We start from the raw sequence: 24,132 nt of genomic DNA on the forward strand, positions 1-24,132 counted from the left end.
TATGGTAGGCCCTCTCAGCCCAGAGGGTAGAATGCAGGTACCTGTGTGTGATGACACCCCTGCATTAGTTGAGATGCCCCCTCAACCTCTAGGCCCATTTTCCTGGACTTTGGGAGTGCGGAGTCGCCATTTTACGCATGTACTCGACATAGGTCACTACCTATGTCCAGCTACATAATAGTAACTCCGAACCTGGGCATGTTTGATATCAAACATGTCAAAATCATACACCAATACTGTTGCAAGTATTGGAAGTATGATTCCATGCACTCTGGAGGCTCCTAAGAGGACCCCCCGAATTGCTACCACTAGTCTTACATGGTTTTCCGGGCAGTACAAGCTGCTGCTACCGCTCAGACTGGTTTCTGCTCTCCTGCTGCTTGATTTGATCAAACCCAAGAAGGAGGAACAAATGATTTCCTTTGGGAGAGGAAGGTAACACCCTCTCCCTTTGTAAATAGGTTTTACTGGCTTGGGAGGGGTAGCCTCCCAAAGCCACTTGTATGCGTTGAAGGGCACATTTGGTGCCGTACGTGCATAAACACGTGCCCACCAGTTCAGGGACCCCCAGTCCCTGGTCTGGCACGAAACTGGACAATGGAAAGAGGAGTGATCACTCCCCGGTCCATGCTCAGTTCTGCTCCAGAGGGTCCCTGGGTTCTGCCATCTTGTTTCCAAGGTTGTCAGGGAACTCGGGAGCATCTGAGTGGCCAGGTCAGGCAGCTGACATCAGAGCCCCCTCCTGATAGGTGCTTACCTGGCTAGGTGACCAATCCCCCTTTCAGGGCTATGTAGGGTCTCTCTCTTGCGTGGGTCCTCAGCTTCCGCTTGCAAGATTCCAGTAGGACTCCTCTGCAATCCCACTTCGGCTTCTGGCCTTCAGAACTGCAACTGCAACCTCCAGGACTCGACAACCTGCCTCCAAGAAGAAGGCCTCTTCTACAACATTGTTTCCAGGGCTCCTGCCAGCAACTGCAACATGTCCACCGGCTATGCATCCACTGAGGGCAGCGTGTTTTCAGTCTGCACTAGGACAAAAAAGGAATCTCCCTTGGAGTGAAGGAATCACTCCCCTGCATCCGCAGGCACCTGTTGCAATGACAACCGGCTGCGTGGATCTCCTTTCCTCCTGAGCTGCATGGATCCTGCATCACAGGTGGTGGTCCGGAGTAGTCCTCTTGGTCCTCTCTACTAGCTATCCAACTTTGGTGGAGGTAAGTTCTTGCCTTCCCACGCAGGACAGTACTCCCTTTCATTGAGTCTCTTACAGCTGCCACTGCTTCTTTGCATCTCCTCCAAGGGATCTTCAGGTGATATGTAGCTCTAGTCCCCAGCACCCCTTCCTGCGACGCACAGCCCTCTAAGTGGTTCTCCTGCGGCGCGGGATCCCTTTCTGTAGTTCTGCGTGGGCTCCTTCTAAGACTTCTGTGTCCCCGTCCTGTGGGACTCCGGTGGGTGCTGCCTCTGCTCCTGTGGGCTCTCTCTGTCACTGAGGGCCCCCTCTGACTTCCCCTTCTGGGTTGAGTCCTCCTGGCCCTTGCTGTTCCGAGGGCAGCACCACTTTCCCACTAACCACAAATTTGCCTTCGTCAAAGCTTGTTGATGGAATTCCTCCACCTACATCTGTCTGCAATCTACACTACAGCGTGGGGCGTCTTCTGCATCCATCAGTCTGGCCTGTCCTTCCTCACAGTTGACCAACTCCTGCAAGTACAGCTGGGTGGGTAGTAGCTCCTACTCCTCCTGGACTCCACTGTCACTTTTGGACTTGGTCCCCTCTCTCCACAGGTCTTCTTCTCCTGGAAACCACCGCTGGTTTCTTGCAGTCTTGTCTGGGTGTCTTCTTTTCTTCTTTTCCTTCCTTTCGGGTGTTTTGGGGAAAATCCAGTGATTTACTCCTTCTTTCCTGGTCTCTTGGGGGTACTGTGTTACTTACCTCTGTGGTTTTCTAGTACTCCCAGCTCCCCTCTACACATTCCACATACCTAGGTGGGCGTCCTGTGTTCACATTCCATTTTATTTGGTATATGGTTTGGGCTCCCCTTAGGTTCACTACTGGTTATCTACATTTGCACTGTTTTTTACCTTTTCTATGCCTATTACTGTTTACTAGTGTATATAATTAGGCCCGTATTTATACTTTTTGACGCTAAACTGCGCTAACGCAGTTTAGCGTGGAAAATTTTTGCGCCGGCTAACGTCATTCTGAAGCGCCATGCGGGCGCCGTATTTATTGAATGGCTTTAGCCGGCGCAAGCAGACCGGCGCTGCCTGGTGTGCGTGGAAAAAAACCACGTACACCAGGCAGCGCCGGCGTTGGGAAAAGTGGCGCTAGGGCGTCTTAAAAATGGTGCAAGTCAGGTTGACGCAAAAAATCGCCTCCACCCGATTTGCGCCATTTTTAACGACGCCCAGACGCCATTTACATGACTCCTGTCTTAGTAAAGACAGGAGTCATGCCCCCTTGCCCAATGGCCATGCCCAGGGGACTTATGTCCCCTGGGCATGGTCATTGGGCATAGTGGCATGTAGGGGGGCACAAATAAGGCCCCCCTATGCCACCCAAAAAAAAAAAAAAAAAAAAATTTATACTTACCTGAACTTACCTGAATGTCCCAGGGATGGGTCCCTCCATCCTTGGGTGTCCTCCTGGGGTGGGCAAGGGTGGTAGGGGGAGTCCCTGGGGGCAGGGGAGGGCACCTGTGGGATCATTTTGAGCCCACAGGGCCCTTAACGCCTACCCTGACCCAGGCGTTAAAAAGTGGCACAAATGCGGGGTTTTTTGACCCGACCACTCCCGTGCGTGATTTTTGCCCGGGAGTATAAATACGACGCATTTGCGTCGCAGTCATTTTTTTAGACGGGAACGCCTTCCTTGCATCTCATTAACGCAAGGAAGGCGTTCACGCAAAAAAATGACGCTATTTGCCCATACTTTGGCGCTAGACGCGTCTAACGCCAAAGTATAAATATGGCGTTAGTTTTGCGCCGAATTTGCGTCGAAAAAAACGACGCTAATTCGGCGCAAACGGAGTATAAATATGCCCCTTAGTGTATTACTTACCTCCTACTGGAGGGTTGCCCTTCTATCATTTTCCGTGATGGCCGTTTGGTAGCTAATATCTGCTCTGTTCTACTTTTTTTAACCCTGTCCAGCATGGACACCACACCTCTCATTCCAGTGAGGTACAAAGAAATGGTGAGGCATTCTGCGGCAGTTAAGCATTTGGTTTGCTGGCGGCAGATCTTAAGTGGGGCGTGGCCACAGAACAAATATTTGCATATTTTCTCACAGGGCCAACAACCTTTTTCCTTTGTTTCTATGTGTTAAATTGTCAATACTGTCTTTCGTTAGTACCCTCAGATCTCTGACTTCTTGCCATTCTACTTGAAGTGAATATGGTAAAAAAAAACACACAAAAAAAACGAACAAGTACTAATAGAAGTGGGTGTTACTTAACTCTACCCTTATGAATTTGAGCCCTTATATTCAAATCACAGGTTTTTTTTTTTACTATTTGTCTAGAAGGTTTTTCTGAAAGAGAAGCCACCTATTTCTGTATGAACAATAGTATTAAAGCATTTTTAAGGAACTATATTTTAGTTTTTATTACTGCTGATCATAATGATTTTATAATAGAAAGTGGGTTATAAATATGTTTTGTTGGTATTGTTATTATTATCTATTGATATTATGCTAGCAGATGGTTTAGTAAAACACAATGGGGTACAGTGAAGCACATTCTTTGCGGAAGACTATACAATTTTGGCTTGGTTTGAAAGCCGAGAGGTTTTAATCTAGGTTACTTTTATTCTAGATTTGCTGGAACCAGTATTCTTTATGAGAAGTTGGCTTTCCAGGGATAAATACATGATTACAATGTGCTTAACATGTTCAGCAAAACAGACATGCATAGAGTGAGGTAGTGGACCCGAGACCCACATGCTAATGAAACAGACCACACATACGCAAGCAGTATGGACACTTAAGTGACCATGAACTCGCACACCCAGGGCCTTTTATTGACAGGGTCATCTGACTGGTGACATCTGGGTTGGATGTTTGTTGAGTGGGTGTAGTCAATGCCCCTAGGAAGGGGCTGCTACATGACAAGTCCAGTAGGTTGGGCCCGACTGGAAACCCAAAGCAGTTCCGGCAGATTTTATCACACCAGTCCCCATATGCTGCATGTGAGCGAACCTCACCAATACAAGGGGAGACTAGGGAGGACCCTCCCTAAGAAAAGTTGGAAAAATGGCATAAATGGTGCTTTCTACAACACTTTCTTCATAAAGATGAGCCCAAGTTTTTAAATTTTTACACAAAGCTCAAGGCAGCTTCTCCGTCTCATTAAGTGGTTTGATCTGGTCAAGTATGCAGAATGGTAAGTTGGCATGGAAGGAATAGCCAACAAATCCATGTTGGTTGTGGGAGTTGATGATATCAATAGCCTAAAATTTCCACCAAGGGTACAGAGCAAGCTGCTAATAAAAAATGTAAGGTTGAGATCTGCAGAGGAAGATCGAGATGAGCTGGCCACAAAGGCTAATGCTGATTTGTGCATCTCTTTTTATCAGCCTCCTCCCAGTGACAGTGAAAGTACCTGTAGGAAAGTAGCCTCTTTCTAGCATGGTAACCCCCATTATTCTGCCTGTTATTAGTGTGTTTGACTGTGTTCATTGGGATCCTGCTAACCAGGACCCCAGTGATTATGCTCTCTCCCTTCTAACTTGGTAACTGTACATTTTTCCTCCCAAAGTTGGCATACTGGTCCCCCCATGTAAGTCTCTAGTATATGGTATAGGGCATTGGGGTAGCAGGGGATCACTATGGGCTATAGCAGTTATTCTGCCACCCACAGGGAACCCATGCAAAGGGTTCTGCAGGCCTGCCATTGCAGTCTGCTTGAAACAGGTGTATGCACCCGTTTTCGCTACAGGTCAGTGCACCAGTTCGCTATAAGTCACCCCTATGGTATGCCCTCTCAGCCCATAGGGTAGAATGCAGGTACCTGTGTGTGACACCACCCCTGCATTAGTAGAGATGCCTCCTCAACCTCTAGGCCCATTTTCCTGGACTTTGGGTGTGCGGGGACGCCATTTTACGCATGTACTCGACATAGGTCACTACCTATGTCCAGCTACATAATAGTAACTCCGAACCTGGGCATGTTTGGTATCAAACATGTCAAAATCATACACCAATACTGTTGCAAGTATTGGAAGTATGATTCCATGCACTCTGGAGGCTCCTAAGAGGACCCCCCTGAATTGCTACCACTAGTCTTACATGGTTTTCTGGGCAGTACAAGCTGCTGCTACCGCTCAGACTGGTTTCTGCTCTCCTGCTGCTTGATTTGATCAAACCCAAGAAGCCAGAACAAAGGATTTCCTTTGGGAGAGGAAGGTAACACCCTCTCGCTTTGTAAATAGGTTTTACTGGCTTGGGAGGGGTAGCCTCCCAAAGCCACTTGTATGCGTTGAAGGGCACATTTGGTGCCGTCCGTGCATAAACACATGCCCACCCATTCAGGGACCCCCAGTCCCTGCTCTGGCACGAATTTTTGGACGATGGAAAGAGGAGTGATCACTCCCCCGTCCATGCTCAGTTCTGCTCCAGAGGGTCCCTGGGTTCTGCCATCTTGTTTCCAAGGTGGTCAGGGAACTCGGGAGCATCTGAGTGGCCAGGTCAGGCAGCTGACGTCAGAGCCCCCTCCTGATAGGTGCTTACCTGGCTAGGTGACCAATCCCCCTTTCAGGGCTATGTGGGAATCTCTCTTGCGTGGGTCCTCAGCTTCGGCTTGCAAGATTCCAGTAGGACTCCTCTGCAACCTCCACTTCGGCTTCTGGCCTTCAGAATTGCAACTGCAACCTCCAGGACCCGACAACCTGCCTCCAAGAAGAAGGCCTCTTCTACAACATTGTTTCCAGGGCTCCTGCCAGCAACTGCAACATGTCCACCGGCTATGCATCCACTGAGGGCAGCGTGTTTTCAGTCTGCACTAGGACAAAAAAGGAATCTCCCTTGCAGTGAAGGAGTCACTCCCCTGCATCCGCAGGCACCTGTTGCAATGACAACCGGCTGCATGGATCTCCTTTCCTCCTGAGCTGCATGGATCCTGCATCACAGGTGGTGGTCTGGAGTAGTCCTCTTGGTCCTCTCTACTAGCTATCCCACTTTGGTGGAGGTAAGTTCTTGCCTTCCCACGCAGGACAGTACTCCCTTTCACTGAGTCTCCTACAGCTGCCACTGCTTCTTTGCATCTCCTCCAAGGGATCTTCAGGTGATATGTAGCTCTAGTCCCCAGCACTCCTTCCTGCGACGCACAGCCCTCTGAGTGGTTCTCCTGCGGCGCGGAATCTCTTTCTGTAGTTCTGCGTGGGCTCCTTCTAAGACTTCTGTGTCCCCGTCCTGTGGGACTCCGGTGGGTGCTGCCTCTGCTCCTGTGGGCTCTCTCTGTCACTGAGGACCCCCTCTGACTTCTCCTTCTGGGTTGAGTCCTCCTGGCCCTTGCTGTTCTGAGGGCAGCACCACTTTCCCACTAACCACAAATTTGCCTTCGCCAAAGCTTGTTGATGGAATTCCTCCACCAAAATCTGTCGGCAATCTACACTACAGCGTGGGGCATCTTCTGCATCCATCAGTCTGGCCTGTCCTTCCTCACAGTTGACCAACTCCTGCAAGCACAACTGGGTGGGTGGTAGCTCCTACTCCTCCTGGACTCCACTGTGACTTTTGGACTTGGTCCCCTCTCCCCACAGGTCTTCTTCTCCTGGAAACCACCGCTGGTTTCTTGCAGTCTTGTCTGGGTGTCTTCTTTTCTTCTTTTCCTTCCTTTTGGGTGGTTTGGGGAAAATCCAGTGATTTACTCCTTCTTTCCTGGTCTCTTGGGGGTTCTGTGTTACTTACCTCTGTGGTTTTCTAGTACTCCCAGCTCCCCTCTACACATTCCACATACCTAAGTGGGCGTCCTGTGTTCACATTCCATTTTATTTGGTATATGGTTTGGGCTCCCCTTAGGGTCACTACTGGTTATCTACATTTGCATCGTTTTCTTACCTTTTCTATTCCTATTACTGTTTACTAGTGTATATAATTAGGGCCATATTTATACTTTTTTACGCAAAGCTGCGCCGTCGCAGTTTTGCGTCAAAAAAATTACCGCCGGCTAACGCCATTTCGATGCGCCGTGCGGGTGTCAAATTTATTCTTTGACGCACGGCGGCGCAACCAACAGGTGGGTGTCATTATTTCGTGACGCACACAGCGGCGTCAAGTCGTAAAGGAAACCAACGTTAACGCGACGCAAATGACTGTGGGTCGATTTACGACAGCGCAACCCGGAAAGCGCCGTTTATTTTGACGCAATAGCGTCAAATTCACCCGCGAACACTGCCCTTTCAGCAGAAGAGAGCCAAAATGGATCCCAGATGCCACAACAGACCCCAGGAAGATGACAACAGACCAGGAACCAGCCAGGATAATCCATACAGGAACCAGGACATGTTTAGAAAAAAAAGAAAGTGTTGCTTCAGTGCAGAGGAGCAGGAAATCCTGGTTAAAGAGGTGACGGAACACAAGCACCAACTGTTCATCACCTCTAAGTTGCCAATCAGCAGGAGAGAGGCCATATGGCAACAAACTGTGGACAAGATCAACAGTGTGGCTGAAGAACGCAGAACAGTCACTGAGTGTAAGAAACGCTGGTATGACTGCAAACGTAGGACCAAGTAAAAAATGGCCAGGAACAGGAAGGCAGCACTGCAGACTGGAGGGGGGAGTCCAGCACAACAGGAGGCCCTGGACCACATGGAGGAGATGGTCGCAGCCGTCATCCCTGAGGAGATCGTCACAGGGATTCAAGGACAGGACAGCGCAGACTACCACGAGACAACACACATGCAGGGTAAGTCACATGGGGAATTATAATGCTATAATGATAACTGCAACCGGGGTGGGGAATACCTACATACAATGCATGTAAGTCAGCATATATATGAAGTGGCATGGGTAAAGGGGCACGGCAGGGGGGCATGCCCAGCACAGACAGAAGCTGGGGCACGACAAAACAAAGCACCAACACCAGTCCCATGGGGCCATCCTGTCATGACAACAATGGAGCTAAGGGAAAGCAGCGACAGGTGGGAAGGCCACTACGTCAAACTTACATCCAGGCACTCGTCAGTCAAAATGTATCCTACATCAACTAGGCCCCTATCAGTAATCCAGTAGCCAAAACAACAACTGCAATGTAACTGCAACAACAGTTGACACTAACACCTCTGATCTCTGTGCAGCTATAGTAGCAAATGGCAGGAACCTCCTCATGGAACATACCTACCTAAATTAGGGGGTGAGGATGACATCTGCAACTATTTCTAGAAATAAGACAAAGGCACCAGTACACTCAAATGCCAATGCCCATAGTTGACACATACATCAGCCAAAGTAAACAGCAATAGGAGCCACACAGCACTAAGGACACACACATGCTGCATACGTCAGGGTCCCTCACGTGCCTGGCTAACAAGGCAACATCACTAATGTCATACTGCTCAGACAACAACATTGAGGAGGGGACACATGCAACTGGTCACTGAAACACACCTGCACAGTCTGAGAACCAAATAGGACATTGATACGATAAACAGGGCAATCCAATTAAACACACATTACCCAACATCAGCTGGAAACATCAACAATGTTTACATCCATATCACATCCTAACATTGCCATGCATAGGATATGCCACATAACAATTACATTTAGGTCAATGTGAATAAAAAGATTTTGGGGCAGGTCCTGAGAGGCAAGTGTGCTGCCAGGGCAATCACAACACCCACAGCCAGTGAAAGTGTAGTGTGGTAAGTTTTACGTATCCTTTGTGCATTAGCTTCAGGCTTTAGGCCTTTGTGCACTTTGTCCTGAATGTATTTTATTCATTTGCTGACAGCTTAGAGCCTCTGTGCACTTTGCACTAAATGCTTTTTATTAGGCTTCGTACTGTTTTTTTTCAAATAGCCAGTTCTACGGTCTTGTTTTTTATTCATTTCACACTGTTTTGCCTACTTCAGCACTGGAGTTCTCCATAACATATTCACTCTGTGCTTCAGTCAAGGATACAGTCTAGTACATTGCTGATAGACGTGGTAGGAGTTTAGATGTGGCATTCCTGCGTAGGGACATTTTGTGATCACGATGCCATGTTAGTTATAAAATCACTTCCTTGTCCCAATACACACAAGAGGGAGTTTCCGAACAGAGAACCACAACTAGACGCTGCCTGCCTTGTTGCAGATGCTGAACCAGATCACAGGCCTTTGCTCAGGTATGAGGGCTGATGTCTCCCCAGTGATTCGGAAAGGTAAGCTAGAAGATTAACATGCTGTGCTCTAAATAGAACAAGCAGAGGGAGAGTAGAAACTGTTAGGCACTATGATAGCTTTGTTCTTATGTTTTACTCTCCTGGTGACTATTTCAATTCTACTATGTTGTATTGTTCTGGTTATTGCGGCTCATGCCTTATTATCTAAAATACAGTTGTTTAATGAAATCATCATATAAAACGTATACTGTCTTTGTCATTTGTATATGAGATCATACTGGAAATGAGAGAGTTGGTTTGGATCTGAGTGACCACCACATCCCTGAGAAGTTCCAAAGATGTCATGCGCTCGCCTGCCTAATCATTTCTTCCCCGTGGGAGACATGAGGCACTGCTAGTTAGCCAGAGCCATAAAAAAGATTTAGGGTGACAGAGTTCTTTACAAGTGGGTCAGACTCAGGCCCCCACACCGTTATCGATCCTGCTGCCTAGAAATCCAGTAGTCTCATTTAGGATAATGAGAGCCCACGCAACAAAATGTCTCTCCATAAGAATAGATATACACGGAGGGACGAGTAGGACAAAAAGATGGCAATTCCCTAATTGGTACAAAGCAACACCTAGAGGCGATTAGGCAGACAAGTCTGATAACTCTATATCATACATGTGACACACAGGTGGGCCATAGGCCTATAAGAATGCTCATATGAAGGACAGCAGATACCAATACCAAACCAGAGCACAAAGTAAAGTCATCAAAAGGCTTGCATGTTACGTCAAAATTGTCACAACACAGACACACTAATTGTACCCTGTTTCATTGCAGAGGAACATGGATCTCCTGCCGATATGCCTGTCCCTGATTTCCCTGATGACATGGATGACGAGCCCATAAACATTTCCCAGGAGACCATCCAAAAGGTCCTTGAAACCCTCCAGACCCCACCTTCAGTCACAAGGAGGAGCACAGAACAAGCAGCCATCACAGAAGACCCACCCACCACCCCAATTGTAAGACCTGCCAGCTCCAACACAGCTGAGGACTCTGACGACACTGGCACCAGCTTTGAAAGAACTGTAGTTGGTGTACAGCGGGAGCTGGCCAAGGAGGTGCGGGTGGGGATGCAAAACATGGCAGCCAGCCTTGAGGGGGTGCGTTCGTGCATGACGTCATTTGCAGATCAGGCAGCTGCTATGCAAGCCCTAACATATCTCTTGCAGGAACTTGCGAAAACACAGAAGGAAATCAGCACAGCTGTAATCCAGTTGACACAACACCTACAACTGCAATCCAGTCAACTCGTGCACGAATGCAACATTGAACCCCTCAGGGCCGACCTGGCTGCCTACCATCGTGATGTGGCTGCTATTCTCAAAAACCAGCAGGCCCTCCTTGCAGCAGTACTGCCCTTAAGAACTTCACAGGGAGCAGCCCCCGGGATGTCTGACTCCACGTCTTCTAACACTGAGGTGTGTGTTGCCCCTTCACAACCAACAACAACAAGGACAAACCAGGCAACACACACATCAGAAGAAGAAGACATGGAACAGATCACATTCTCACGGAAGAGTACCCGGAAGCACTAGTCCCTGCACCATGGCCTACTTTGACCAAGGTCCTACGTTTTGTCAAATGCCAGTCTCACTACAACTACACTCAATGACTGTTCTGCTAACCACTGTATGACTTGTCACCATTGCCAGTGAATGTCTCTCTCCTACTATTCGCCAAATCCTGTCCCTCTGCACTGTCTGTGACATCACCCCAGCATGTCAGGAGCATCATCCACACCCCTTCTGTAGGATCACCATGTAAGAATGCACTAGAACGGAGTCAGCAAACATGGACAATGGACATTTTGTACTACAGCACCTATCAATAAATAGCACTTGCACACCTAATATGTCTCTGTGTTATTTGACACATCAACTGTGAAGTAGATAACTCTAAAGTGCCTGTGTGGCAACCATGTAGCTTGTCAATACAACTGTGCTGACATCATGTAGTCTGATACATCTGTGCAGTGGCCAGGATTGCATCATAGCCTTACCATCCTGAGGAAAATAACTGATGAAGGGACAAACCACACACAATCATGCTGTGTTGGACAGAATAATGCTCCATCTATAGCAATTCAAGTCAACTAATGGTGGCTGATAAATGTAGGCACCATGCAATACTAAAACATGAAATTATGCAGCAAAATCTAAGCAAACAAAAAAAAAACACTGCATCAATCACCCTTTCTGAGTATACTTCCATGAAGGGAAGTCATGCTGAATTATTACACACATGATCTAGGTCAGCAATGAAGGCAACAAGACAAGAGTGTTAACAACACCTCATCTACAAAGATCTCCCTGAACATCACACTGCAGTCCGACCTATTAAATTACCCACAATAACAAGCCTGGAAGCACACTTTGTGATGTAGAATACCTACTCATCAACACAAATCCTTGGTGATCCATGTAAACTACTAATGGTGGGTCTATCAAATGGTGGATACTTACCAAGTTAGCACACGGGTAGCTGGCATGTTAAACCTCCATTTTCTGTGGTGGGTAGCATAGGACACTAATGTCATAGAAAAACATTCACCTACACTGATGTCAAGGCCATGATAAAGTAGCAGTTAACGCATCATGCAAAGGGTTAACAAATGTTTATTCCTATTTATTCACACCAGAGGCAACTAAGGGAAAAGTCATACCTACACTAATCTAACCTGACTACTACTAACCCACAACTGTCCCTAACTAACCTAAGCTAAACTTACTCTACACATATAACGAAACGATCTAAACATGAACCCCCCACCCACCATTATGAGACAGGACACATGCAGGACAACACATACTAACCTACACACATACTATACTATCCTAAACAATCATATATTTTTTTGGTGATTTTTTTTTTTTTGTTTTTTGTTTTTTGTTATTTTTTTTTAACAAACATGAATCCCAACATTGACCCCCACCCACCCACCAAAAAAAGAAAAATAGAAATAATAAGGACCCCCCACCCTCCTCCCTAACACTAACTAAGCTAACAACCTACACTAACCTAACACTAATCCCCAAAACCCAACTATCAGTACAAAAAGGAAAGAGGAGAGAGGGGAGGGGTAAAAGTAAAACATGGCAAAAGTCCTAGAGATTGGCCATCCGTAGGGTCCGCCTGATGGACCGAACTCTTTTCTTAATATATGCCACATCCTGGCTTAGCTTGTCCAGCTTTGAAAAAACTTTGTCCAATTTACAGCTTAATGCCAGGAATGCCGCTGGGTCTACAGGAGGGGCTGCTGCAGTCTGTGTGCTGGCCGAGGTGGACGGTGTGGCAGTAGTTGTATGCCCACTAGACTGTCCTGGGTGTTGCAAATGGCTGGGTCCAGGTCTTGCTGACGAGGCAGGGACAACTGTCCCCGCCGTTGCTGGGGCCACTTGGGGAGACCTGGTGGATGTGGTGGTGGTGGCTGTTGTGGGCAATGTAGGCCCACCCTGTGGTGAGGCCCACCATGCCCCGGAGGCCCGATCTGCTTGGTATTTGCGGGCCATCCTCCTGAACCCCGACTGCACCTGCAGGATGTGCCGGTATCGCATTGCACGCCGTTCAAACTGGTGTCTCTCTGCGGCACTCATGTTTGCAGCTGTGAAGAGATATGGCAACTATTTACCATAGGAAATGCATTGGGTGTAATTGCACAATGGGTCATTTGCACATTACTTGTACTGTATTAGTTACAGCGATTGTCACAACATAGTTCATTGAAAGTCTCAGAGGAAGTACATGTGAAGCCTGCATACAAAAGGCCATCTCACACCTAGCATATTCATGTCTCTACATGATGGGTGACATCAGCCTAAACTTCTCATCCAAATAATGGCTAATGCAGCTGACATTATGTCTGAACCTCTTCCGCATACTGACTTCACTACATATGTCACTCTATGTGATAACTATCACAACCCTCACTCAATGCCATTTGTAAATTGTTGTTAGCAAAAATTGAACCCATGTGCCATAACCGAATGTGTACACTAGGTTCTAAACTAAGTTGCAAAAGGTCACAAGTATGTGTAACATACTGGTTGCTACAGTCCTAGGTACCCTATTCCCAATCACATGGCAGTCTTTGAGGGTGGGACGGGAAGAACAACCAACAATCCCAGATTCAATGCACACCCAGGAGTGTATAGAAAGGTCAACAAGTATTTGACTCCACACACAACACCAATGAAGGGCTAGCAACAATTTGGAGTCAGCCAAACATTGTCCTATCCAAGGTCCACACATGTCAAAATGCACTGACTCAGGCCAACATCACATACTACCACTGAGGCATATTTAAACACACACACAGAGGAGCAAGAACACCCATGATCATGAGTAGAATGAACACCTAGGCCATTGCACTCTAGTGCCACACACTTCTAGTTCAACTTGTGGAAGTACATGCTCCCGGAAGATCCAACCTACAGTCCATCCTCAACTAGGAAGCTGCATATTTAATACAAGCCTTTTGCAGAAGCTATCTGGGAGAATGTCAGTCTGAAATGCAGACTCAGTCCAAGCCAAGTCCCAGAGCAACTCTTACATTAACCAGTGTATTCCACATGACTCATCCCACTCCCCATAGCGGGGCAGACTGGAATGACCTACAGCCCCTAAATCTGAGAGATGGCTAAGCATTGGTCTACAGAAACTGAAGTGATATATGAAATCCCACTAATGCAACAATACCAATGAACGGGCAGCGCATCAAACCTTGAATTCTGTTGAACACACAGTAGTCCATCATGCATCACTAGCAAACAAGAAAAATAACACTCAGGCCACACTCACTGTAGGTGTCGGGGTCCTCAAAATGAGCCACCTCTCCCACGGTGTACGGTGCAGGTCCACTTGTAAAGCATGGAAGGAAGAATATACTCAGACTCCGTGCACTGACAAACAATTGCAGTTACAATGACAATGTGAGAATATGACATGCGTAATGATACACTTTCACACATGCTCATACTGCATGGAAGAATACTTAATCAACATTTACATTGGATGAGTCTCCTGCTACAGTTACACACCCTACTACACACATGCAGTGGCCAGGACAGTCATGTGGTGTCAAAGATACACCTCCATTAGTATGCCCCAGCAATATCGGGGTGCATTCATCTCATCATGTGCATCCCAGAGAGACATCCAAAAGCTGGTTACTTGAGGACTGCATGACCCCTCAAACTCAAACAGGCTATGTGGTCATTTTCAACACACACCAACCAGACACACATGTGACATATGTGTGGAGAACATAGCTAACTTCAATTGATGTGAAGGCACCACACATTTATAGCATCATCATGGTTTTAGAAATTTCTGTCTAGCTATGGCGTCTACATATGTAGGTATGATGTTTCAACATCCCTTTTTTCACTGGCAATTATGACCTGTAGAGTTCAAATAGAGGCATTAACGTGTCACTTGTCTGACACAAAGGCAACACTACATTACATACAGCTACAGGCATCCGGTATGTGTTGAAAACATGAGCCATCTGACTGCTAGCATTGGTCTTCCTACACATTGTGCAACAAATACACATTAGGTTTCCCTAGCATTACACACAGTCAGCTACTAATCTAGCAGATTCGGTAACAATCATCACATGTCCCCACACAGCTTTCAATTATTCACATGTAAATGATTTGTACTCACCAACATGGCCACCAATCCTGATTCCCAGGTGGTCCAGCAGATCCTGCTCCCTGGATATCAGATCAGCCCAGCGGTGCTTGAGTTGATGGTCATTCCTCATGCTACCGTAGACCCGGACCAAGTGATGGCGCACCTTCCCCCACCGGACTTTACGTGCCTCCGTGTGATACCCCTGTATCACACGGCCCCCAGCCTCCAGCATGAGTGGGAGGGAATGGCAAACAAGCCAAATGAATCCCCCCAATTCCTCCTCACCCATCCTGGCAAGCCGTGGCCTACCTGACATCTTTACTATTAGTAAGGTGAAAAAATTAGAACAAAAAGTAAAAGGGGGAAATGGGGAAAGGTAGAGTAGTGAAGGAAAAAGAAAACTTAAGAAAAATAGCCCAACTAACCCCAAATTTAAACTACCCAGAACAGACTCCCACAGACAAAAAAAAGAAACACTGGATTTGACAAAAGTATACAAAACAGACTAAGACAATATTAGACAACAAGACTATGATCACAAAAGCACAATAGACAAGGTACACAGGACACAAAAGCAGTAAAACACAGGACAACACTTTTCACACAGCCACTCAGTCTAGAATACTCTGAGACTGCAAAGTGAAAGTGAAAGTAAACTCACAGTACAGATTCTGTAAACAGGATATCCTATTACATCACTTCCCGCATAAAATGGCCTCCTTTTTTATTTTTCCGTTATGCGTCATATTTTCACGCATACAGATTGTGCGTCATATTTTTTGACGCATAACAGTGCACATAATGCAGAGTCAAAACTAATTTCTTCATTGTTCCCTTACATTTGTGTGAGGCTGAGTTTACAGTTCTAGAGTAGAAATGTAATTTGCTGGCAAATATGAGAACCAAATATGAATATGATATTTGTCTCTGCATTCTGTGCACTCCTGTACGTCAAAAAATTATGACGCCCATGCTGTATGCGTGGAAATATGACGCATCATAGAAAATATGGTGGACATGTAATGCAGCTTACTAATCTGTTATTTTTAATAGGAAAATGTTTGACTCTACATTCTGTGCACTCCTGTACGTCAAAAAATTATGACGCCCATGCTGTATGCGTGGAAATATGACGCATCATAGAAAATATGGTGGACATGTAATGCAGCTTATTAATCTATTATTTTTAATAGGAAATTTTTTGACTCTGCATTCTGTGCACTCCTGTACGTCAAAAAATTATGACGCCCATGCTGTATGCGTGGAAATATGACGCATCATAGAAAATATGGTGGACATGTAATGCTGCTTATTAATCTATTAATTTTAATAGGAACATTTTTGACTCTGCATTCTGTGCACTCCTGTACGTCAAAAATTATGACGCCCATGCTGTATGCGTGGAAATATGACGCATCATAGAAAATATGGTGGACATGTAATGCAGCTTATTAATCTATTATTTTTAATAGGAACATTTTTGACTCTGCATTCTGTGCACTCCTGTACGTCAAAAAATTATGACGCCCATGCTGTATGCGTGGAAATATGACGCATTTTGACAAAAATGTCTTAATTTTTTCAAGTTGTGAAAGGAATTTTGTCATGACCAAACAGTGCTATGTGATACACATTTGTGATTAGCTATGACACATGTCCCTTATTGGATGTATAGAAGGCATTCACACTGTAATATCAATGATTGCTCAAAATGGTTATGAACCATATTTTTACACATATTTTGGGTAATTGCTGATGGCTATTTTGAAATGATGAATGGGATACCAGGATGTATTCCTTCTCAAAAATGTGTCCACATTTATCACGGTAATGCATTTATCTATAGTCCAAACAGGTAGTGCAATTGTCACTTACACTTTTTATGGGGCTAACCATGTCCTAATAATTATTTTGTGTATCTTATATGTGTTTTACTTTTGACATGTAGGCCACACATGCGCCTTATGCATGTGTTTACTTCACATGTACGTAATTATTGGATATTTGGGGGGCGGTAGAGGTGGACTTAGGCCCCCAGCACCCTAGGGTTTGCCCTTCCAGATTTGCTAATTTATCCATGGCTTTCATTTATTCTGTTATGCTAAACCTGCAGCAGCAGGCTCATGGAAGGCCATAGGGCATGAATCACTGTTAGCCATTAAATAATCCCATTTGCCCATTTGACGTTTGCCCTATTGATTATTTGGAGCAATCTGACATACCATTTTGCACTGAATTTTTTTTCAAACTCTCGGCGTTCCTCATGTGCTGATGACAAATAGGCTGTTGATGTATGTGGCCCTTTATGCATTACCTGGTTTAGTGGCATGTTACATTCTTCCTGCAAGGTTCGAACTGGGACACTACTGTGATCGGCTGCTTGCAAATATTTGGTTGATTGGATGACATATGTTTATATGTGTGGGCGAATGTAGATCCACTATCAACTGTCTGGGTGTATGTTGTCACTGTAACTTCAAGGTCTCCTCATGAGTTAGTGGCAGCTAATCTTGTTCCAATTGGTCATTGTTTGTAGCAAAAATTGAGAGAAGCCATTGAGGACATGGTCACGTACACATGGATGGTCCCACCCTGTCACTGAACACGTGTAATGAGACTTTCAAATGAGCTACATTTTTGTGCTGAGTGAGAGAATGTCTCAGGTGTCTGGATCAGGCATGTGTCATTGCCACATTTGTACTCCTGTTGGCCTCTGTGGATGGTAATGTATCATGAAACCTCATAGCCTCTGTGCAGACATTTGTGGTGTATATTTTTTGTGTGATGAGTGTTATGTCATTATTGCTCAATGAGACGACATTCTTCTTCAGCAATTTCAAACTAAAGGTGGGCAGAAATGAATAGGCCAAACCATGATGTGGTGTTTGTTATCTGTGTTGATTTACAATTGTGCAATAAGTGTTGATATAAGAAATTAAGAAAATAAATTATTTACAAGCTGTTGGCGCCTACGCACTCCAGCAGCCGTATTTGGTTGCTCCCCCTCCTGTTGCAGGCCAGCATCCTCCTCTTCGTCATCTCCAGGCATGTCTGGGTCTGGTTCAAGGAGGGGAATGTTCCTTTTTACACAAATATTGTGCAATATGGCACAAGTGAGTATGATCCTACAGACCATCCCTGGGGAATATAGTAGGCTACCGCCAGTGATGTCAAAGCAGCGGAACCTTGACTTTAGGATCCCAAAGGTCCGCTCAACAATGCTGCGTGTCCTCTTATGGGCGTCGTTGTATGCCCGCTCGGCAGCAGTAGTCGGGTTCCCAAATTGTGTCATTAGCCAAGGCTGGATGCCATACCCCTGATCAGCTGAAAGAGAAACACAGAATGGGATCATGTAGATGTAGGAGGCACTCTTGTACAGACCTTTGATGGCAGTAGTTATCTTGTGTTGTCTGTGACTCTTTTGTGTACTAATGTGACTACCTATACTTGTAGGAGAAAACTTTTGCATTGAGTTTTTTCCTTGGCTGAGCAAGTGTTTGTTAGCTAACTGTTTGTTAGCAGTATGTATTTGGATTTTCAGTACAGTGTGCCCTCCCTAGCATTGTGACTTGTGATACAGGTGTCCGTGTGTCTTCACTGGGGGTGAGATGATAGTTCCATGCAGAGTTAAAACATGAAAGTGTAGTTAACACGTTCATATGAAAGTACCCTGGACATCCCATACCTTCAGACTTATGCAATGTATTAATGTACAGGTTATTGTAACACTTACAAATTGCAAGGTGACATTTAGGCAACCACACTCATTAATGTCTTCACATTAAGCTGTAGAGTAAATTCCAATGTGTGACAGGTTCAATGGTGACTTCAGAAACATGGCTAGTGATGTCAGGACCTCAGTGTGTTCCTGGCTAGGTGTTGCTATTGTGGTGTATGTGTTGTGTGTCCTAGAGGGTTGCTGTGCAGTGTGTATATAAGTTGGATTTTTGTACTTATCAACAAGTAGTCCATTGCATACCGTCCATCCTGGAAGTGTTGGTTGATGGTAGAGTGACGGAAGATCAATGCGCCATGTACACTCCCAGGATATTTTGCCACAATGTTGCTGATCAATCCTTGGTGATCGACTATGGCCTGCACATTGATTGAATGTGTGTGCTTCCTGTTGCGGTAGAGGTGTTCTGTTGCAGCAGGTGGCACAAGGCGTACCTGTGTGCAGTCGATTGCACCAAGGACGTGTGGGAAGCCACTGATGGAGTAGAACCCCTGTTTTGTTTCCTGCTGCTTCTGCAGTGTGTTAGGGAAGCAGATGTGGAGGGGTGTCAGGCGAATGATGGCATCCAGTACTTTTGGCAGGAATGCAGAGAATGATGGTTGTGATATTCCACCAACCAGGGCACCAGTTGTCTGAAACGAGCCACTTGCCAGCAGGTGAAGTACGGCAAGCAGCTTTGTTTCTGTTGGTATGGTGTGGGGTGTCACCAAAGTGGGGGCCAACTGCTGTTCAATATTTCTCAGCAGCTGCTGAATGTCCTGCCAGTTCAACCGGTACCTCTGTATGATGTCGTATTCCCTGAGGCCATGCAGGGTTGTTCTTGGGCGGAATATCCTCTCCTGCCTTCTGCGCTGCCTTTGGGGTCCCTGCTGTTGTTGTTGTAGCTGCTGTTGTTGCTGCAGGGCTCTGCGTCGACGTGCACGCTGAATAAAAATCAACTCCATGTCTCCCTGTTCCTGCTCTGCTGCTCTGCTGCTCTGTTGTTTGTTCTGTGTGTTCTGATTAAATACAGGTGTGTTTGCCCCATTTTAACGCCTGCCCTGACCCAGGCGTTAAATTTTGACGCACATCGGGCTTTGCGTCATTTTTTTGCTCCCCCTCCCGGCCGAGAGTAATTTTTGCCCGGAAGCATAAATACGGCGCACGGCTGTGTGCGTCGTTTTTTGGACGGGAACGCCAACCCTGCATACCATTAACGCAGGGCGGGTTGCCGCATCCAGAAAATGACGCACATTGTGGATTTTTTCCTTGCGCGGGCTCGGGCGTCAGGGTTTAAATATGGGGCAACGTTTGCGCTGATTGTGCATCAAAATGTTTGACGCACATTCGGCGCAAACGGAGTATAAATATGCTCCTTAGTGTATTACTTACCTCCTACTGGAGGGTTGTCCTTCTATTATTTTCTGTGATGGCCGTTTGTTAGCTAATATCTGCTCTGTTCTACTTTTTTTAACCCTGTCCAGCATGGACACCACGCCTCTCATTCCAGTGAGGTACAAAGAAATGGTGAGGCATTCTGCGCCAGTTAAGCGTTTGGTTTGCTGGCGGCAGATCTTAGGTGGGGCGTTGCCACAGAACAAATATTTGCATATTTTCTCGCAGGGCCAACAACCTTTTTCCTTTGTTTCTATGTGTTAAATTGTCAATACTGTCTTTCGTTAGTACCCTCATATCTCTGACTTCTTGCCATTCTACTAGAAGTGAATATGGTAAAAAAAAACAACAACAAAAAAAACGAACAAGTCCTAATAGAAGTGGGTGTTACTTAACTCTACCCTTATGAATTTGAGCCATTATATTCAAATCACAGTTCTTTACTATTTGTCTAGAAGGTTTTTCTGAAAGAGAAGCCATCTATTTATGTACGAACAATAGTATTAAAGCATTTTTAAGGATCTATATTCTGGTTTTTATTACTGCTGTTCATAATGATTTTATAATAGAAAGTGGGTTATAAATATGTTTTGTTGGTATTGTTATTATTATCTATTGATATTATGCCAGCAGATGGTTTAGTAAAACACAATGGGGTACAGTGAAGCACATTCTTTGCTGAAGACTATACAATTTTGGCTTGGTTTGAAAGCCGAGAGGTTTTAATCTAGGTTACTTTTATTCTAGATTTGCTGGCAACCAGTATTCTTTATGAGAAGTTGGCTTTCCGGGGATAAATACATGATTACAATGTGCTTAACATGTTCAGCAAAACAGACATGCATAGAGTGAGGTAGTGGACCCGAGACCCACATGCCAATGAAACAGACCACACATACGCAAGCAGTATGGACACTTAAGTGACCATGAACTCGCACACCCAGGGCCTTTTATTGACAGGGTCATCTGGCTGGTGACATCTGGGTTGGATGTTTGTTGAGTGGGTGTAGTCAATGCCCCTAGGAAGGGGCTGCTACATGACGAGTCCAGTAGGTTGGGCCCGACTGGAAACCCAAAGCAGTTCTGGCAGATTTTATCACACCAGTCCCCATATGCTGCATGTGAGCGAACCTCACCAATACAAGGGGAGCCTAGGGAGGACCCTCCCTAAGAAAAGTTGGAAAAATGGCATAAATGGTGCTTTCTACAACACTTTCTTCATAAAGATGAGCCCAAGTTTTTTAATTTTTACACAATGCTCAAGGCAGCTTCTCCGTTTCATTAAGTGGTTTGATCTGGTCAAGTATGCAGAATGGTAAGTTGGCATGGAAGGAATAGCCAACAAATCCATGTTGGTTGTGGGAGTTGATGATATCATTAGCCTAAATCTTCCACCAAGGCAACAGAGCAAGCTTCTAATAAAAAATGCAAGGTTGAGATCTGCAGAGGAAGATCGAGACGAGCTGGCCACAAAGGCTAATGCTGATTTGTGCATCTCTTTTTATCAGCCTCCTCCCAGTGACAGGGAAAGTACCTGTAGGAAAGTAGCCTCTTTCTATCATGGTAATCCCCATTATTCTGCCTGTTATTAGTGTGTTTGACTGCGTTCATTGGGATCCTGCTAACCAGGACCCCAGTGATTATGCTCTCTCCCTTCTAACTTGGTAACTGTACATTTTTCCTCCCAAAGTTGGCATACTGGTCCCCCCATGTAAGTCTCTAGTATATGGTATAGGGCATTGGGGTAGCAGGGGATCACTATGGGCTACAGCAGTTATTCTGCCATCCACAGGGAACCCATGCAAAGGGTTCTGCAGGCCTGCCATTGCAGTCTGCTTGAAACAGGTGTATGCACCCGTTTTCGCTACAGGTCAGTGCACCAGTTCGCTATAAGTCACCCCTATGGTAGGCCCTCTCAGCCCATAGGGTAGAATGCAGGTACCTGTGTGTGACGCCACCCCTGCATTAGTAGAGATGCCACCTCAACCTCCAGGCCCATTTTCCTGGACTTTGGGAGTGCGGGGACGCCATTTTACGCATGTACTCGACATAGGTCACTACCTATGTCCAGCTACATAATAGTAACTCCAAACCTGGGCATGTTTGGTATCAAACATGTCAAAATCATACACCAATACTGTTGCATGTATTGGAAGTATGATTCCATGCACTCTGGAGGCTCCTAAGAGGACCCCCCGAATTGCTACCGCTAGTCTTACATGGTTTTCCGGGCAGTACAAGCTGCTGCTACCGCTCAGACTGGTTTCTGCTCTCCTGCTGCTTGATTTGATCAAACCCAAGAAGGCAGAACAAAGGATTTCCTTTGGGAGAGGAAGGTAACACCCTCTCCCTTTGTAAATAGGTTTTACTGGCTTGGGAGGGGCAGCCTCCCAAAGCCACTTGTATGCGTTGAAGGGCACATTTGGTGCCGTCCGTGCATAAACACGTGCCCACCAGTTCAGGGACCCCCAGTCCCTGGTCTGGCACGAAACTGGACAATGGAAAGAGGAGTGATCACTCCCCTGTCCATGCTCAGTTCTGCTCCAGATGGTCCCTGGGTTCTGCCATCTTGTTTCCAAGGTTGTCAGGGAACTCGGGAGCATATGAGCGGCCAGGTCCGGCAGCTGACGTCAGAGCCCCCTCCTGATAGGTGCTTACCTGGCTAGGTGACCAATCCCACTTTTAGGGCTATGTAGGGTCTCTCTCTTGCGTGGGTCCTCAGCTTCGGCTTGCAAGATTCCCGTAGGACTCCTCTGCAACCTCCACTTCGGCTTCTGGCCTTCAGAACTGCAACTGCAACCTCCAGGACCCGACAACCTGCCTCCAAGAAGAAGACCTCTTCTACAACATTGTTTCCAGGGCTCCTGTCAGCAACTGCAACATGTCCACCGGCTATGCATCCACTGAGGGCAGCGTGTTTTCAGTTGCACAGGAACAAAAAAGGAATCTCCCTTGGAGTAAAGGAGTCACTCCCCTGCATCCGCAGGCACCTGTTGCAATGACAACCGGCTGCGTGGATCTCCTTTCCTCCTGAGCTGCATGGATCCTGAATCACAGGTGGTGGTCCGGAGTAGTCCTCTTGGTCCTCTCTACTAGCTATCAACTTTGGTGGAGGTAAGTTCTTGCCTTCCCACGCAGGACAGTACTCCCTTTCACTGAGTCTCTTACAGCTGCCACTGCTTCTTTGCATCTCCTCCAAGGGATCTTCAGGTGATATGTAGCTCTAGTCCCCAGCACTCCTTCCTGCGACACACAGCCCTCTGAGTCGTTCTCCTGCGGCGCAGGATCCCATTCTGTAGTTCTGCGTGGGCTCCTACTGCGACTTCTGTGTCCCCGTCCTGTGGGACTCCGGTGGGTGCTGCCTCTGCTCCTGTGGGCTCTCTCTGTCACTGAGGCCCCTGGCCCTTGCTGTTCCGAGGGCAGCACCACTTTCCCACTAACCACAAATTTGCCTTCGCCAAAGTTTGTTGATGGAATTCCTCCACCGACATCTGTCTGCAATCTACACTACAGCGTGGGGCATCTTTTGCATCCATCAGTCTAGCCTGTCCTTCCTCACAGTTGACCAACTACTGCAAGTACAGCTGGGTGGGTAGTAGCTCCTACTCGTCCTGGACTCCACTGTGACTTTTGGACTTGGTCCCCTCTCTCCACAGGTCTTCTTCTCCTGGAAACCACTGCTGGTTTCTTGCAGTCTTGTCTGGGTGTCTTCTTTTCTTCTTTTCCTTCCTTTTGGGTGGTTTGGGGAAAATCCAGTGATTTTCTCCTTCTTTCCTAGTCTCTTGGGGGTACTGTGTTACTTACCTCTGTGGTTTTATAGTACTCCCAGCTCCCCTCTACACATTCCACATACCTAGGTGGGCGTCCTGTTTTCACATTCCATTTTATTTGGTATATGGTTTGGGCTCCCCTTAGGGTCACTACTGTTTTTTTTTTTTTTTTAAATCTGTTTATTAAGCATAACATTCACATACCGGTACATTGGCTGTTAATAATTTATCGAATTA

General features: G+C 46.3%; 1 non-coding gene and 1 pseudogene across 1 annotated transcript; both read left to right on the plus strand.

Annotated features, from left to right (window-relative positions):
- The first annotated feature begins 3,496 nt into the window (after positions 1–3,496).
- On the plus strand, positions 3,497–3,552 carry LOC138294329 (U7 small nuclear RNA). Its single transcript, XR_011203351.1, has one exon. It is a non-coding gene; the product is annotated as a U7 small nuclear RNA (small nuclear RNA).
- Positions 3,553–20,551: 16,999 nt separating this feature from the next.
- On the plus strand, positions 20,552–20,606 carry LOC138294319 (U7 small nuclear RNA; annotated as a pseudogene).
- Positions 20,607–24,132: the final 3,526 nt, after the last annotated feature.

The sequence above is a fragment of the Pleurodeles waltl genome, chromosome 4_2 (assembly GCF_031143425.1).
Source record: "Pleurodeles waltl isolate 20211129_DDA chromosome 4_2, aPleWal1.hap1.20221129, whole genome shotgun sequence".
Classification (NCBI taxonomy): domain Eukaryota; kingdom Metazoa; phylum Chordata; class Amphibia; order Caudata; family Salamandridae; genus Pleurodeles; species Pleurodeles waltl.